Genomic DNA, 17,840 nt, shown 5'->3' with positions numbered 1-17,840 from the left:
AAGCACTCCTGATAGATGGACATCCAGCCTTTGTGATTAAAAACCTGCCACCAGGAACAGCTCTGACCATTAAGAAGTTCTTCCTAACATTTAGGTGCAATCTCTTTTCCTGTAGTTTGAATCCATGCCCCATTCTCTGGAGCAGCAGAAAACAAGCTTTCTCCATCCTCAATATGACATCCCTTCAGATATTTTAACCGAGTTATTATATCACCTTTTAACTTTCTGTTCCCCAGGCTAAACAATCCAGTTCCCTAAGCAGCTCCTCACAGGGGAATTGTTTTGAGACTTTTCTCAACTCATGTTTAGCTTGTGGTTTACCATAATAAAACTCCTAGATATCTTTTACATGCAATCTTATCAAGCCAGGTATCACCTATCCTATATCTGTGCATTTCATTTTTACTGCCTAAGTGCAGTACCTTCCATTTCTCCCAATTAAAATTAATTTTGTTAGGTTTCTCCCAACTCTCTAATCTGTTAAAGTCATTTTGAATTTTGATCCTGTCCTCTCCTAATTTTGTGTCATCTACAAATTTTATAAGTGTGCCCTCCATTCCATCATTCACATTATTTATATAGATGTTAAATAGCACAGGGCCCAGGACAGAGCCCTGTAGCATCCTACTAGTCACATCTTTCAAGGATTAAGAGCAGACATTGGTGAGCATCCTTTGCATTTGGTCGGTCAGACTATTAAAAATCCACCTAATAGCAGTAGTATCTAGCCCACATTTTACTAGCTTTGTTTCAAGAACATAATGGGGGACCTAGCCAATGACCTTACAGAATTCAGCATAAATTACATCCATAGCTTCATCTACCAAGATGTAATACTATCAAAAAAAGAGGTAAGTTTAGTCTGGCATGACTTGTTTTTGAGAAATTCATGTTGGCTTTTAGTGATCATGGTATTCCTTTCTAGAAGCTTATACACTGTATGTTTAATGATTTGCTCTAGAATCTTTCCTGGTATTGATGTGTGGCTGACAAGGCAGTAATTGTTTGGGTCTTTTTTTCACTCTTTTTTGAAGAATGGAACAATATTTGTCTTCCTCCTGTTCTCTGGGACTTCTCTTGTTCTCCAGAAATTCTCAAAGACTGTTGCCAGTGTCCCTGAGATTACGTATGCCTGTTGTTTTAATACTCTTGGATGTAGTTCATCTGGCCCTGGAGATTTGATTTAGATTAACCTGGTATTCCTGCACTGCTTTTTCTTGTTCTGTGCTGCATTTTCTCTACTGCTTCCTTTACTCCATTTTCCTCAGCTTGAGCACCCTTTTACTTTTGTTGAGAAGACTGAGGCAAAGAAGATGTTTAATAGGTTTTTGTGGGTTTTTCAGGCTATGTGGCCATGTTCTAGCAGAGTTTCTTCCTGACGTTTCGCCAGCATCCCCAATTCTGAAAAAAATAATTTCTTGACTCCTCTTCTTTGTCTAGCTATCATCTGATTTCTCTTCTTCCTTTTCTTCCTAAGGTTTTGGAATGAGTCATTTACTCTCGCTGCCTTGAGTTTCTCGAAGCCAACTCCATTCTAAATCCCTTCCAGTCCGGTTTCCGCCCACAGCATTCTACAGAGATGGCCCTCACAAAAATATCGAACGATCTTTTGCGAGGCAAGGCGAATGGCCTTTACTCTATTCTCATTCTTCTGGATTTGTCTGCAGCCTTCAACACCGTGAATCACTGTCTCCTAGTTGATCTACTTTCCAACATTGGCTTCTCAGACTCTGTCCTTGATTGGTTTAATCTTATTTGTTAGATAGATTTTTGCAGTGGTCATGGGTGGTCAGACTTCATCCTCTGTTCCCTTATCTGTTGGAGTTCCCCAGGGCTGTTTTGGGTCCCCTACTGTTCTCTCTTTACACAGAGTCCCTAGGGAAACTTATTAGTTCTTTTGGTTTTTCCTATCATCTGTATGCCAATGACACTCAGCTATATCTTTACACCCCTGACCTTTCTCCAGGACTTGAACAGCAAGTTTCATCTTGTCTTACAGCTATCTCTCAGTGAATGTGTGTCAGGCTCCCAATTGCCACCCCCAAACAACAAGAGGCTGTGCTTCCTAAAAGTAACAGCTTTATTGAAAGGTAAAGGTATAGGCAACAGAAGTGACTTCTTTGTCAGGAATGAAGATACATAGTTACAGATGGGTTATATAGTCCCACGAGCAGACCCACCCCCATTAAGCAATAAAGTTAATTAATTGGATCAGTCTTTCCCGCGCAGTGAGGAATCTCCACCCAGATGACGTAGTGTCCTCTCGTCCGGCCTCTCCAGCCTGTTCCCAAAACAATTTAAGTTCTCACCAAGTGTTATCTCCTGCTTGCACCTGTGGCCTTGAAGCCCAGACATCCCTCTCTACTAAACTAAGTAATATAAAACCTTAACAACCTATGAGTATATGTAAGAATGATTATATATCCCATCATCCCACAACCCCACATACATGGCAGCATATAAAGCATAACAACAACATATATTAATATCAGGAACATATTACTATAACAGTCTATAAGTAGTAACATTAACTCCTAAGGTGTAACTCACCCCTCCCAACACAAGAGCCGTCTCAGCCTGGCTGGGTAACTCCCTAACATTGTAACATTCCAATCCTAATAAGCAAGCACAGAAACTAGCCATCTATCTATCCCCTTCTAGTACATTCTAACTAACCAATATATATCAAACCTATTATGTCCTTAATCAAATAACATCTAAACAAAACCCTAAACTAATAATCCCTCTGACAGAATCCCCAAATGAATATATAAATGATCAATGAATATATGAATGCAGGGGAGTTCTGACAATGTGGCATCGGTGTTTGAAGCTCAACATGTCCAAGACTGAGCTTCTTGTCTTTCCATCTTAAGTCAATACTCCTTTTCTGTTTCTGTTGATGAAATCTCTATTCGACTGGTCCAGGAAACCCAGTCTTGGTTTAATTTTTCATTCTTCTCTGTTATGTATCCCCCAGATCCAGGCCACAACCAAGGCCTGTCAATTCTTTCTCTACAATATTTCTAAAATCTGCCCATTTATCTTGGCCACTACTGCCAAGACTCTGGTGGTCTCATGACTAGATTATTGTAACCTCCTTCTGGCAGGGCTTCCTTTCTCTCACCTCTGCCCTTTAATTTCTGTTCAGCACTCACTGCATGCATTATTACATTCGCTCAGCACTTTGACCATGTTTCTCCTCTACATTCATCTCTTCACTGGCTTCCCTTCCCCTTCCGTATTCAGTATAAGCTCTTATTGCTGACTTTTAAAGCCCTGCATGGGCTGGCCCCCTCCTTATTTATCTGAACTTCGTTCTCCTCACACTCCCACTCGTACCCTCCGTTCTGGTAGTCAAGGTATTTCCCATTTTATTCCCTCTGTTTCCCCAACATTTCAGCCAGGGCATCAACCACCTTGTCATGTATATTATTATTCTGTTGCTCTTCAATCCCTCTAACTCTTAAACCTCTCTTTCTTTAAGTTCCAGTAGAGACATTGCATCCAGATTTCTTTCTCTATGTTAGTAGTCATCATTTCAATAATTTCTTTCAGTTTTGTTGTTCTTTCTTCCAAAGATGTCAATTTCATGTTAAATTATTGCATTTCAGTGGAAATATTCACTCGTTTAAATATTCTTTCCCCCCCCCCTTTAAAGTAACTTTCAGTTCTTCCTGCAGGAGGAATTCTTTTCTCAAATCCATGATCATCTGGGCTATTTATTGACCAGCCATATGGTGTATTTCTTCTAAAATTTATTGATTTGCTCCATTTACTTCATTTGGCTGGTTAACAAATGCTCTTCTTGAATCTTGAGTCAATCTAGGTTACCCGGTCTGAGATCTAGTAGAAAATGCCATATTTATTCTCTTCAAAAGCAATTTGACAACATATTTCCCCTGAAATTTTCACATTGGCCACAAGATGTCACTGGTTTCCTTAGTCCTTCACAGTTCTCTCTTTCACCCAGAAGAAAATCTCTTACCTTTCTCTTAGCATCGTATGATGGCAACATTTGGGTACAGAAAAGAGATAGATCTTCTCCTGCTTCTAAAAAAATTAACTCTTTCAGTTCTCAAAGAACAATTTATCCATTCACTTTAATTTAACATTTAGAGTTCATAATGCTCCAGCCTTTTAGTCTTTCGGTTTTTATCCTGCTATCTTCTCGACACTTTTGAAATTTATTACTAAGTTTTTAAATCTGATTTTTAAAGTCCACTTGGAAAGTGCTTCACACTCTGCTTAGTTTTAGCTGATAGATGTTTTACTCATGATTTTAACAGTAGTGTAAGAAGTTAGTTAATTCCACTCACTTCCAAGCTTCTTGTACATCACAAAGTGATTGATGTTGTTGGTTTTTTAAAATGGAAAGTTGAATGTGTGGTGTATCGAGCCTTTCAGTGGCTAAAACATGGCAGGCTGATGATGGTACTCTCCAATGGTACTCTTCTTCCATCTGTGGCAAAGCAACAATGTCAACAATAGCTGATGTCGTCTTGCATGCTAGGGACAGGCATTAAACCTTTGGAGATTATTTGCTAAGCTTCCCACACTGGAGGAAGCAGTATCAGCTAGTTTATACTTTTAAAAACCAGCCAGCGCCACAGAGTCCACTTAGTAGAGATTCCAAGGAACACTGCAATACTCCACCATTTCAGCATCGAAATCCCCATATTCAGTAGTCTTCAGTAGGCACTGAAACAGAACTCCAGTCCTCCCCCTCAAAATGCCCATACAAAATGCCTGTTGGCCTTGTCTGTTATTGGAGGTCTTCTTTGCCAAGCCTCAGGGTCTAGGGATGCAGCTATAGAGAGCGCTGGTGTTTACTAGTTCCTGCCCCAGCCAAATATCTGATTCACTTCCTCTCAGCAGATCCACACACCCCTGAAACCATGTGCTCAGGCAGAGGACCTGGGCCTATAAACAGAACACCAATGAGCATGCAAGCAAACTTCCTCCCAGGTCTCTCACACAAACTGTCAGTCTTACCCCAAGAGACTCAACAGCCTTGACCCAACAAACTCTCCCAAAAGATTCTCCAGGGCTGGTGAGATTTAACCCAACAGACACAAGTCAGGCCATCACAACACCTATCATAGCACTTGAGGGTACTGACATAAGAAGGCAAAAATATTTATCCCAACCATTTTCTTTCAGTCACTCTTAAGCATGAACATTATTTTAAACACAGTATGTACTTGACATTCACGCCATGTGTTTAGTGTAGATTGCACCCAAATAAGTATGTATAATGAGTTGGGCATCTGCCACAAAGCAGGTGGTTATGGATTTCTTGTTGGTATCATGGATGAGCATGAATAGCTGTCCACCAATGCAGATAGGGTTAATTTGTATTAGTGATTTAGCTAGATTTTTTTTTTTGGCTGCATTAACCTGGCAGTCTGAAGCTAGGAAAACATATGAAGACTGGAAACAGACTAGGGGAGTGGATTTTCCTTTGTTATTAACCAGCTTGCATGGTTCTCATACTTATTAGGTATCGAGAGATGCTTGCACGCTTTGGCTAAATCTGCACTGCAGAAATAATGCAGCTTGACACTGTTTTGACTGCCATGGATCAATGGTATGGAATTCTAGGATTTGTAATTTTGTGAAATATTTAGCCTTCTCTGTCAGAGAGCTCTGGTGCTGCAACTACAAATTCCAGGATTCCATAGGATGGAGCCATGGCAGTTAAAGCAGTGTTAAACTACATTTTTTCTGCAGTGCAGAGTCAGCCTTTGATTCTGATTGATTTCTTCTGCATGATATAATACTTGGGAGTCTGTCTTCCATTGACCTTGCCCTGGGAGGTGGTGTACACCAGCTTACAGGCTTCATAATCTGGGTAGAATTAGTTGTTTGGGGACCCAATTCTACCATTGGTTTTGAGTTGATGCTTTAACCTATGAGCAAATGTGGTCTGGAATACGTCTCTGCTGTATACCATCTTCTGCATCATTTATCACCACTAAAACTTACCTTATAGCAGTAGTGTGCATCTGCTGTGTTTCCCTTGGAAATACCAGCAGGACTAGAGTTTCTGAAGAGAGGTTTGCCACACCTGCTGCATAGTTGGTGAGGCCCAAGCTTGTTTCCAGTCTCTTACACAGAACATTAAAAAGCAGGAGACTCTTTGGCCCATTACAAACGGGCATAAAGTACGGACTGGGTCCGTATTAGGGTTAGAAAGGGGCGTCCCTTCCGGATGCCCCTAACCCTAATACGGACCCAGTCCGTACAAAATGGCGGCGCCCGTTCCACACGGGGTTGCCATCTTTGCATAGCGGACGTGCTGTGTCCGCACGGCGCATATGACACTGCGAGTGCGCAATTGGCGCCTCGCGGCGTCATAACTGCGCTGCAAAGAGAAGTGCCATTTTGGCGTTTCTTCTTTGCAGTGCGGAGGAGTCGCACGGTTTGGCTGCTGCGACTCCTCCGCGCTGCAACCGGCAGCGGCGCAAGACCGCCCCTTTTGGACTGTCTGTAAAGAGCCTCTCTTTTCTTTATAGAGCAGCTTGTGCAAGATAACTTGGTCTTACAAGACCAGGTGGCCCAATTTACAGCAGCCATCCAAACTCAGCAGCAGTTGGTGGGACCCCTGCTACCTCAGCTGTAAAACCTAAGTGCCTCATAGCTCTACCAGAGAAGGTTGGTGGTTCAGCAATGATAATTCACTTGGAGAACTGCGAAATTATATACTGGATTAGCGGTCAAGAATATCAGTCAGTAGTTGGGGAATCAAGCAGAAGAGTAGTCTATATTCAAAAACAAAGTGGTGTTGTTGTCTCACAGAATGCTGTTAGTGGTGCAATCAGTGATTTATAACTGTAAACAAAACCCCTTATTTCTAGAACAGTCCCTTGAAGTCTTTGGGAGCATAGCTTGTCTGTCCTGTGGCTGGAGAAAGATCAACAGCTCCCTGCCAGTCTTTTCAAGTCAAGTCAATTAACAGCCATCCTGGAACAGCTATAACACAAAGAGACCATCAGATGGAGCTAGCATCTAAAGAAAGCCCATGCTTTGTACTTTTTTTGCACATGTCCCTTGTCAAAGCTGATGTGTTTACTGACAGGTATCTTTAAAAGCTGCTCGATGCTTTGCTTGGCTGATACTGAAAGATTTCCTAGAAGAGGATAAATCTAGCGGCTATGTGAAGGCTTTCCGCTTCTGTTCCTCAATCCCCACCAACTGGTCCTCCAGCAAGCTTCCTTTCTCTCTTTTCCATCCCCTCTCCTCATCCCATTCTGCTTGGCATCATTCCTCTTGTAGAGCCCCAGCCCGAGGCCCTCTGCCTTTCTGCCTAAGGCTAGCTGCTGGGTTTTGGCTGGTCCTCCACAGCTGTCTGTTCTCCAGTCCCTCAGGTCCACATCCTGTGTATTATGTGCCAGCATGGCCCCCTCAGTAAGTACATCCCTGTTACATCCCTGAACTACATCCAAGGGTATTAAAAGAACTGGAAAATATAATATCGGAGTCATTGGCAATAATCTTTGAACACTCCTGGAGAACAGAAGTCCCAGCAGACTGCAGGAGGACAAACGTCCCCATCTTCAAAAAGGGAAAAAAAGAGGATCTCAACAATTATCATCCAGTTAGTATGACATCAATACCAGGAAAGATTCTAGAGCAGATCATTAAACAGAGAGTCTGTGAACATCTAGAAGGCAATTCCATAATCACAAAAAGTCAACATGTGTTTCAGAGAAAGAAGTCATGCCAGACAAATCCAATCTCTTTCTTTGATAAAATTACAGTACCAGCTTGTTAGATGAAGGGAATGCTGTGGATATAGTATATCTTGATTTCAGTAAGGCCTTTGACAAAGTTCCCCATGATATTCTTGCAAACAAGCTTGTAGAATGTGGGCTAGACAAAAGAACTGTTACATGGATTTGTAATTGGTTGACTGGCCAAACCTAAAGGCTGCTCAACAATAGCTCCTTTTCAGCCTGGAGAGAAGTGACCATTGGGGTCCTACAGGGTTCTGTCATGGGCCCAGGACATCTTTATTAATTACTTGGATGACAGAATTAGGGGCATACTTATCAAATTTGCAGATGACACCAAATTAGGAGGAATAGCTAATACTCCAGAGGACAGGATCAACATTCAAAATGACCTGAATAGACTAGAAAGCTGGGCCAAAGCTAACAAAATGAACTTCAACAGAGAGAAATGTAAGGTACTGCACTTAGGGCAGAAAAATAAAATGCACAGATATAGGATGGGGGACACATGGCTGAATGAAACTACATGTGAAAGGGATCTAGGAGTCCAAGTAGACCACAAGTTGAACATGAGTCAGCAGTGTGATGCAGCAGCTAAAAAGGCCAGTGCAATTTTAAGCTGCATCAATAGAAGTATAGTGTCTATCATGAGAAGTAATAGTGCCACTCTGTCCTGCTTTAGTCAGGCCCCACCTGGAATATTGTGTCCAGTTCTGGGCACCACAATTCAAAAATGACATTGAGAAACTGGAGTGACTAAAATGGTGAAGGGTCTGGAAACCATGCCCTATGAGGAACGACTTAGAGAGCTGGGGATGTTTAGCCTGGAGAAGAGAAGGTTAAGAGGTGATATGATAGCCCTGTTTAAATACTTGAAGGGATGTCATACTGAGGAGGGAGCAAGCTTGTTTTCTGCTGCTCCAGAGAACAGGACCCAGAACAATGGATGCAAGCTGCAGGAAAAGAGATTCCACCTCAACATTAGGAGGAAGTTCCTGACAGTAAGGGCTGTTCAACAGTGGAACATACTTCCTCGGAGTGTAGTGGAGTCTCCCTCCTTGGAGGTCTTCAAACGGAGGCTGGATGGCCATCTGTTGCGGATGCTTTGATTTGGATTTCCTGCATGGGAGGGGGTTGGACTGGATGGCCCTTGCGGTCTTTTCCAGCTCTACACTTCTATGATTCTACAAGTGGTTTCTCTGAACTGGGTGGGATGTCTCTCCTAGAGTGGGTGGCTGGCATTGTTTAACGGTGATAGAGCACTTGCTGCCATTCTTATCTAGAGAGGCTGGGTTTTTTTAGTACAAATAAATGGAGCCACAGCAAGTGAGCTTCAGGGGTTCCAAGCCTATTCTCAAACACTCAGTCATGTTAGGATCTCCAAGGGAGACGCAACAGGATCAGTGTTTGGGGAGACCTGGAATTACGCAGAACAGAATAGATGGCATGCATCTATCTATTCAAGCACTATATATATGCACGCACGTTTGCTTGGAGGGCTCAGCTACAATATTGTTGTATATCTTCAAGTCATGGGGCATATCTATCTATCTATCTATCTATCTATCTATCTATCTATCTATCTATCTGAGTTGATGTCGCCCGGTGCAGTAACTCAGAGGCTGCCTCCTCCTCCTCCCCTCCCTACCAGGTAGAATCCTTTGGAATGTTTTCTGAGGGGTGAGATCGGGGAGGGCAGAATTAATAGGGCAGGAGACCCAGAGGGAAGGCAGGGAGATGGGGCCCGGGAAGAGGGACGTAGCTAAGATTTTAGGAAGGGGGGGGGTCCATACTAAGTGCCACCATTATAATGGGGCTTGGGTGCAGCGGCGCAGCAGCACACACCATTCATTTTTCTAATGGAAGGGGGGTCCGGACCCCAAGAACACCCCCCTGGCTACGTCCCTGCCGGGAGGGAGTCAACAGGCCCAGGGCAGAGCGGAGGGGAGCCGGCGCCTTCGAAGACGAGAGGGGGCAGGACAAGGCAAAGCGGCCCCTAGACAGCCCGCTTAGGGAAGGCTGCCCCCGAGATCCCTGCGTGACTCCCAGTGTAGGACAAAGGTGGGGCCCCGCCGAGCCATAGAGCTCCCCAACCCACGGTGGGAAGGAGACCGGGGAGGACTGGAAAGCTACTCCTGCCCAGAAGGAGGTGGATCTGGCAGGTCACTGGTGGGACCCAGGAGTGGGGGAGAGAGGAGAGGGAGCTGCCAGGAAAGGCCTCTGGGCGTCCTACGGGCCCCTCCGGAGAGGAAGGGGAGCGGGACTGGGGACTTGACCGGGGGGGGGGATGTTGTGCTGGTGGTTCTAGTTGCCCGGTGTGTGCTCAGCAAAGTCCCTGGGTTTGCACCAGCCTCTGGCTCGCAGCGCGTGGCGCCTGTGTTTCTGGAGGCTGCAAGGGAAGCGCCCCGCGGCTACAGCATTCCTTTGCCTCCCAAAGCATAATTCTTGTTTATCTGTCACTGAATGTCAGGGCAATAGCAGTGACATAAACTACAAAACCTAACATTACATCTCCAGTGCCTAACTGTATTCACATTTACATAACTTCATGTGGCTAAAGTGAAAATTTGATAAGGAAACAATAGAATGCAAAGTAAAACCATTTAAGAACTGCATCAAATTTATGTTCATTTTAATATTAAACTTTAGTGTTACATGAAATATATTAATGTATTAGACTTTCATAATAGCAGCCCAATTAATGTAGATGTTGTACATAAATGAATAAGGAAATCTACATATAAATGAAATATTACTCCCCAAAATAAACAAGAACAAATACAAAAACATTTTAGCATTTGGTGATTTTTTTCTTAATGTTATTCCTACTCCTGTAAAAACCTTTTACTCCTTTATTCCTTACTCCTACTCCCCAGCCCCAGGGGAAATCGCTGGAAGCTTTGCAAGGCTGGCGTCTCTCCCAGTCCCTTCCCCAGTACAATATAATAAAATGTTTTTTTGGTGTTTGCATGTACAATATAATATATATTTTGTTACTCTTTATTCCTACTCCTACTCCTGTAAAAACCTCTTACTCCTTTACTCCCTACTTACTCCTACTTCCCAGCCCTGGAAACTTGAGTTTAGAACATCAGCTGTCAAAATCCCAAGGAATATTCCAGCACTGACAACCAGTCTTGCTAAGAAAAGGGCTTGAGTGGACCAAGGCACCTTAGACATCCATGGTGTGAACAGCACAGCTGAGGAGGATGGTTGTAACATCACCAGTCAGCAGGATGGGAAATTCTCAGCACCAAAATGAAAAGTTATCAGAAATATTATGTTATGATAAATGAGACATTAACAACAATTTGAAGTGCACATGAACAGTCAACACATAGCAGGTCTATTCTGATAGTCTTCATTATACGTTAAATGCCTTGAATCTGCCCAAAATGGAAGGACGTTTCTTTTTATTTACCTTTTTGGACACTCACACACAAACACACCCACGAATCAGAGCAGTATGTTTCCTCACACTGGAATCTTTATTTTTACAGCAGTATTAATGACTCTTTTTTTAGACACAGGAATTAAACCTCACCTGGAATATTACTGTGCCCAGTTCTGGGCACCACAATTCAAAAAGGATGCTGAGAAACAAGCGCATCCAAAGGAAGTTGACTAAAATGGTGAAGGGCCTGGAAATCATATCTTATGAGGAATGTTTTAGGGAGATGGGGATGTTTAGCCTGGAGAAGAGAAGGTTAAGAGGTGATATGATAGCTGTGTTTAAATACTTGAAGGAATGTCATACTGAGGAGGGAGCAAGCTTGTTTTCAGCTGCTCCAGAGACCGTGATGGCGAACCTATGGCAAGCGTGCCACGGGTGGCACGCGGTGCCATTCCACCAGGCACGGCGAAGGAGACATGGGAAACCAGAAAATGGCACCTGTGAGGAGACAGTGCACGCGTGCGTCTGGCTCCTCCTCCCAGCCGTCTTCTCTTTGCTCCGTGCGAAGGGCTGCAGAGAAGGGGGGTGGGATGTGTGCCCAGACTCCTTCTCCTCGGCCTCCATGGAGCCCTTTCGTGCGGAGCATAGGGCCAAGGAAAAAGGGCGGGCGGCCTCCTGCTCCTGCCCCTGCCCTCAGGGCTTCACCCAACCAGAGATCTCCTCCGGAGGACACCTCTGGTCTGGGGAAGCCCCAAGGACAGGAGCAGGGCCTGCGGACCCTTTACTCCTGCCCCCCACGGGCCCTTACTGGTCCCCAGCTGTCTCTGAGAGACAGCTGGAGGCCGGGAAAGGGCTCAGGGGAAATCCCTGCCCCTGGAGGGTGGAAGCTCCGCCTCTGGCATGGGACCCTGCTCCTGGAGGGCAGAAGCTCCACCCTTGGCATGGTGACCTAAAAAGGTTTGCCATCACTCAACTAGGACCTGGAACAATGGATGCAAGCTACAGGAAAAGAGATTCCACCTCAACGTTAGGAAGAACTTCCTGACAGTAAGGGCTGTTTGACAGTGGAACACACTCCCTCAGAGTGTAGTGGAGTCTCCTTCCTTAGAGGTCTTTAAACAGAGACTGGATGGCCATCTGTCAATGGAGATGCTTTGATGAGAGTTCCTGCATGGCAGAATGCAGTTGGACTGGATGGCCCTTGCAGTCTCTTCCAACTCTATGATTCTATGAAGGACATTCAAGAAAAAGTGAGGACAGGACCAAATATCAAGCTAAAAACACTCATGTAATTGTAAATTCATGTTTCTTAGACTGCATCCACACTGGAGAAATAATCTGGTTTGAACTGCTTTAACCACCTATGGTTGTGGAAGTCTGGGGCCACAACAAGCCACCATTCCCAGAATTCCATAGCCTTGAGCCATGGTGGTTAAAGCGGTGTCAAACTGGATTATTTCCCCAGTGTGGATACAGCCTCAGATATGCCCAAAATGGAGGCCATTTTGGAATCTCTCCTGGACAGAAGGCTGAAATATAAAGCAGGTCTTGGGAAAGGCAGGGGTGTTTGTCCCTCTTGGCCCCAGAGCCCCCATGGCCTCTGCTTTTGGAGTGGCAGACGCAAAGGTGGGCAGGCCTTCAAAGGGGCCTCACAATCTGGGACTGGCCCAACTCTCATTCTAGGCCCCTCATTCACACTTCTTGAGGCAGTAAAATCAAACAAGTAAAAATATTTGAAGGGGTGTCATATTGAGGAGAGAACAAGCTTGTTTTCTTCTGCTCCAGAGACTAGGACCCAGAACAATGGATGCAAGCTACAGGAAAAGAGATTCCAGCTCAACATTAGGAAAAACTTCCTGACAGAAGTGAGAGCTGTTCAACAGTGGAAGAACACACTTCTTTGGAGAGTGATGGAGTCTCCCTCTTTGGAGGTTTTTAAGCAGAGGCTGGAAGGCAATCTGTTGAGAGTACTTTGTGATTTCCTGCATTGCAGGGGGCTGGACTGGATGGCCCTTGGGGTCTCTTCCAACTCTAGGATGCCATGATAAGCCACATCCTTTCTTGTAGGTCAAAGGAAAACTAAACCAAGGAGGAACATTCTCAGTTTTTAAAAGGCACTCCCCCTCTCTCCTCACTGAGGAAATAATCCATTTTGACATCACTTTAACTGCCAGGGCTCCATGACATGCAATGTTGGGGTTTCTAGTTTGTCCCTTGGGGTGTGGTGCAGTCTCTTTCTTAAGCAGAGGCTGGATGGCTATCTGCCACAGGGGTGCTTTGATGGTGAGTTTCTGCATGGCAGAATGGGCTTGGACCCAATGGCCCTTGGGATCTCTTCCAACTCTAGGATTTTATGATAAGCCACATTCTTTCATCTGGGTGAAAGGAAAACTAAACCGAGAAGGAACTCTAGGATTCTGTGATGCTATCATTCCTGGCAAACAGAGTGCAGCTACGAACTATAAATCCCAAACCAACTTGAAAAGTCAATACTCACTATCTAGAAAGGATGTTTGTTTCTATGTTGGTATTTGTATTTTTCATAGAATCATAGAGTTGGAAGAGACCGCAAGGTCCATCCAGTCCAGCCCCCTTCTGCCATGCAGGAACTCTCAATCAAAGCAACCCCCCCCCCACAGATGGCCATCCAGCCTCTGTTTGAAGACCTTCAAAGAAGGAGGCTCCACTAGACTCTGAGGAAGTGTGTTTTATATGTTCATACTCGATCAATATTTATTGGTTAGCCTGTAGGCCATTTCAAAGTACCACAATACAAAACAGAAAAACAAGATAAAACTCCATATAAAACTCTGTGTAAAACTCTAACTAAGAGTTATATAAGAGAACATGGGAGTAAAATATATAAACATAAGGATATAATAGGGCTATATAGATGCAACACATTATGCAAAAGAGAGAATGCAACAAAACTAATAAATCCCTCTGTAAGGCTCTCTGTAAAAGGTTAAAAAGAAGGCTCTATGGAGAGGTAACAATGAGAATACAAGAGTCCGTAGTACAATAAACAGTCCATCGGGATTCTTCCTGGCCCCTCCCTGCATGGGCCAGAGAGTTCGAAGACTTGCCATGCATTTGGATTCTTTGTGTATATGTCTGTGTTTCGTATACTAAACCTATTTCTTAGCAAGGCCAGTCCTCCCAGAGGGGTCCAACTGGGTTCTTCTTCCTGCCGGGCGGAGGGGCCCAGAAGAGCTTCCATCCCTGGAGCGAAGAAGAAGGGAAGAAGAAGAAGATGGAGCCAGTCGGAGCGTCTGTCTCCTGCCTGCCTCCTTCCTTCCCTCCCGGCCCCTAATTGGAACCAAATGTGGGACTGGGGTGGGAGGATTGTGGGACTTCTGGCCCGGCCCCAGGGAGCCTCCTTCTTGCATCAGCCTCCGGACTCGGGACCCGGCCAGATCGCCTCCTTCGCCCAGGAAAGAAGGCCCCGGCCTCCCCCCTCTCAGCACCCTCGGCCCAGGTAGGCAGCCTCGGGGGCCAGGGCCAGGCGGACCCTCGCCTCGCCCGCTTTGGGGCCCCGGGAGGAGGAGGAGGAGGAGGAGGAGGAAGAAGGGAAGGGAGCCCGAGAGGAAGCGGGGCCTTGGAGGAAAGAAGGGAAAGGGGACTTGGAAGAAGGAAAGTTGGCAGGGATGCCAGGGTCCCAGGAGGGAGGGGAAGGGGCTCCCTGGAAGTGGGGCGAGAGAGAGGCGGGCCAGAGGGCGGGCTCCCTCTTCTTCTTGCTTCGTGGCTGCTTTGAAACAGGGCAGAGAGAGAGAGAGAGAGAGAGGATGAAACGATGCTCTCTCTCCCAGAGGGAGGCAGGGTTCCCCAGTCCCTCCCTCCGGAGTCCTTTCTCTGGGTCTCTCTTGTGTCCCGGGGCTGTTTCCCCAACTCTTCTTGATGGCGCCTTCTTTGGCCGAGGAGGCTGAGCTCCCCTCGGAGGGGCCCAAGGACAGCGGCGCAGGAGCTCTGCCCTCGATCCCTGGAGGAGGAGGACGGGGACGCCCTCACCGGGGAACCGACCCGCTTTTAACCCGCTTTAACCGACAGGGTCCCGTGCAATGGCGTCCTAGGAATGGGGGAACTCTGCCCTGGAGCCGCAACACACTCCCAGTCTCAGAACGCCATCGCATGGGACCCTGTCCGTTAAAGCGGGTTAAAAGCGGGTTATTTCCCCCGTGAGGACACAGGCCTGGGACGACTCCCAACACCTTCGCCTACAAGGCAGTGTTTCGGTTGGACTTTCACACTCTTAAGAACTGAAGCTGTGAAAGGGACCCACACAGTCTGTGTTTGTATACATTCATTGTATGGCAGTATACAAAAGCATATGCCTAATAAATCATAGAATCATAGTTGAAAGAGACCCCAAGGGCCATGCAGGAACTCCCAATCAAAGCATCCTCAACAAATGGCCATCCAGCCTCTGCTTAAAGACCTCCAAGGAAAGAGACTCCATTACACTCTGAGGGAGTGTGTTCCATTGTTGAACAGCCCTTACTGTCAGGAAGTTCCTCCTAATGTTCAGGTGGAATCTCTTTTCCTGTAGCTTGCATCCATTGTTCCGGGTCCTGTTCTCTGGAGCAGCAGAAAACAAGCTTGTTCTCTCCTCAATATGACATCCTTTCAAGTATTTAAACAGGGCGATCATATCACCTCTTAATCTTCTTTTCTCCAGGCTAAACATCCCCAGCTCCCTAAGTCATTCCTCATAGGGCATAGTTTCCAGACCTTTCACCATTTTTGTCGCCCTCCTTTGGACACGCTCCAGTTTCTCAATGTCCTTTTTGAATTGTGGAGCCCAGAACTGAACACAATATTCCAGGTGGGGCCTGACCAGAGCAGAATACAGTGGCACTATTACTTCCCTTCATCTAGACACTATACTTCTATTGATGCAGCCTAAAATAGCATTGGTCTTTTTAGCTGCCGCATCACACTGTTCACTCATGTTCAATTTATCATCTACTTGGACTCCTAGATCCCTTTCACATGTTGTCTCCTTAAGCCAGGTGTCCCCCATCCTATATCTGTGCATTTCATTTTCCCGCCCTAAGTGCAATACCTTACATTTCTCTATGTTGAATAGAGAAATGTAAGCTTTGGCCCAGCTTTCTAGTCTATTCAGGTCATTTTGAATGTTGATCCTGTCCTCTGGGGTATTAACTATTCCTCCTAATTTGGTGTCATCTGCAAATTTGATGAGTATGCCCCTAATTCTGTCATCCAAGTAATTAATAAAGATGTTGAATAGCACTGGGCCCAGGACAGAGCCCTGTGGGACCCCACTGGTCACTTCTCTCTAGAATGAAAAGGAGCCATTGTTGAGCAGCCTTTGGGTTCGGCCGGTCAACCAATTACAAATCCATGTAACAGTTGCCTTGTCTAACCCACATTTTACTAGCTTGTTTGCAAGAATGCCATGGGAAACCTTGTCAAAGGCCTTACTGAAATCAAGATACACTACATCCACAGCATTCCCCTCATCTAACAAGCTAGTAATTTTATCAAAGAAAGAGATTAGATTTGTCTGGCATGACTTCTTTCTCTGAAACCCATGTTGACTTTTTGTGATTATGGCATTGCCTTCTAGATGTTCACAGACTCTCTTTTTAATGATCTGCTCCAGAATCTTTCTTGGTATAGATGTCAGACTAACTGGATGATAATTGTTTGGATCCTCTTTCTTTCCCCTTTTTGAAGATGGGGACAACGTTTGCCCTCCTCCAGTCTGCTGGGACTTCTCCTGTTCTCCAGGAGTTCTCAAAAATCATTGCCAATGGCTCTGATATTACATTTGCCAGTTCTTTTAATATCCTTGGATGTAGTTCATCTGGTCCTGGAGATTTATATTCATTTAGATTAACAAGGTATTCCTGTACTATCTCTTTACTTATTCTGTGCTGAAATTCCCGTATTCTGTCTTCTGCTCCATTATCCTCAGGTTGAGCACCCTTTGCCTTTTCTGAGAAGACTGAGGCAAAGAAGGTGTTGAGTAATTCTGCCTTTCCTCTGTCTTCTGTTAGCATTTTTCTATCTTCTCCACACAGTGGCCCTGCCATTTCCTTTTTCTTCCTTTTGCTGCGGACATATCAAAAAAGCCCTTTTTATTGTTTTTAACCTCTCTAGCAAGCCTGAGTTCATTCTGCGCTTTAGCTTTTCTGACTTTACCCCTACACAGGTTGGCTATTTGTTTGAATTCCTCTTTGGTGATTTCCCAATTTTTCCATTTCTTATACGTGTTCCATTTAAAATTTAGCTCAGTTGAAAGTTCCTCAGTCATCCATCCTGGCTTCTTGAGACACCTCCCATTTTTCTTCCTCACTGGAACTGTTTAAAATTGTGCCTTCAGTATCTCCCTTTTCAGAAAGCCCCATCTATCTCGAACTCCCTTCTCTTTTAGTATTCCTGACCATGGGATCACCCCCAGTATTTCTCTAAGTTTACTAAAATCTGCTCTCCTAAAGTCTAGGATGTGTGACTGACTTTGCCTGGCTTCTCCTTTCCATTGTATAACAAACTCCAGGAGAACATGGTCACTTCCACCTAAGGATCCCACCCCTTGCACTCAATTAACCAAGTCATCCCTGTTGTGTAGGATCACATCCAAAATAGCTGATCCCCTTGTTGCCTCTTCCACCTTTTGGACAATGAAATTGTCTTTGAGGCAAGTGAGGAATTTGCTAGACCTTCAGGATTTTGCTGAGTTTGAC

Source organism: Sceloporus undulatus, chromosome 4, assembly GCF_019175285.1.
Source record: "Sceloporus undulatus isolate JIND9_A2432 ecotype Alabama chromosome 4, SceUnd_v1.1, whole genome shotgun sequence".
NCBI classification, from domain to species: Eukaryota; Metazoa; Chordata; class Lepidosauria; order Squamata; family Phrynosomatidae; genus Sceloporus; species Sceloporus undulatus.
This window is presented reverse-complemented; position numbering follows the sequence as displayed.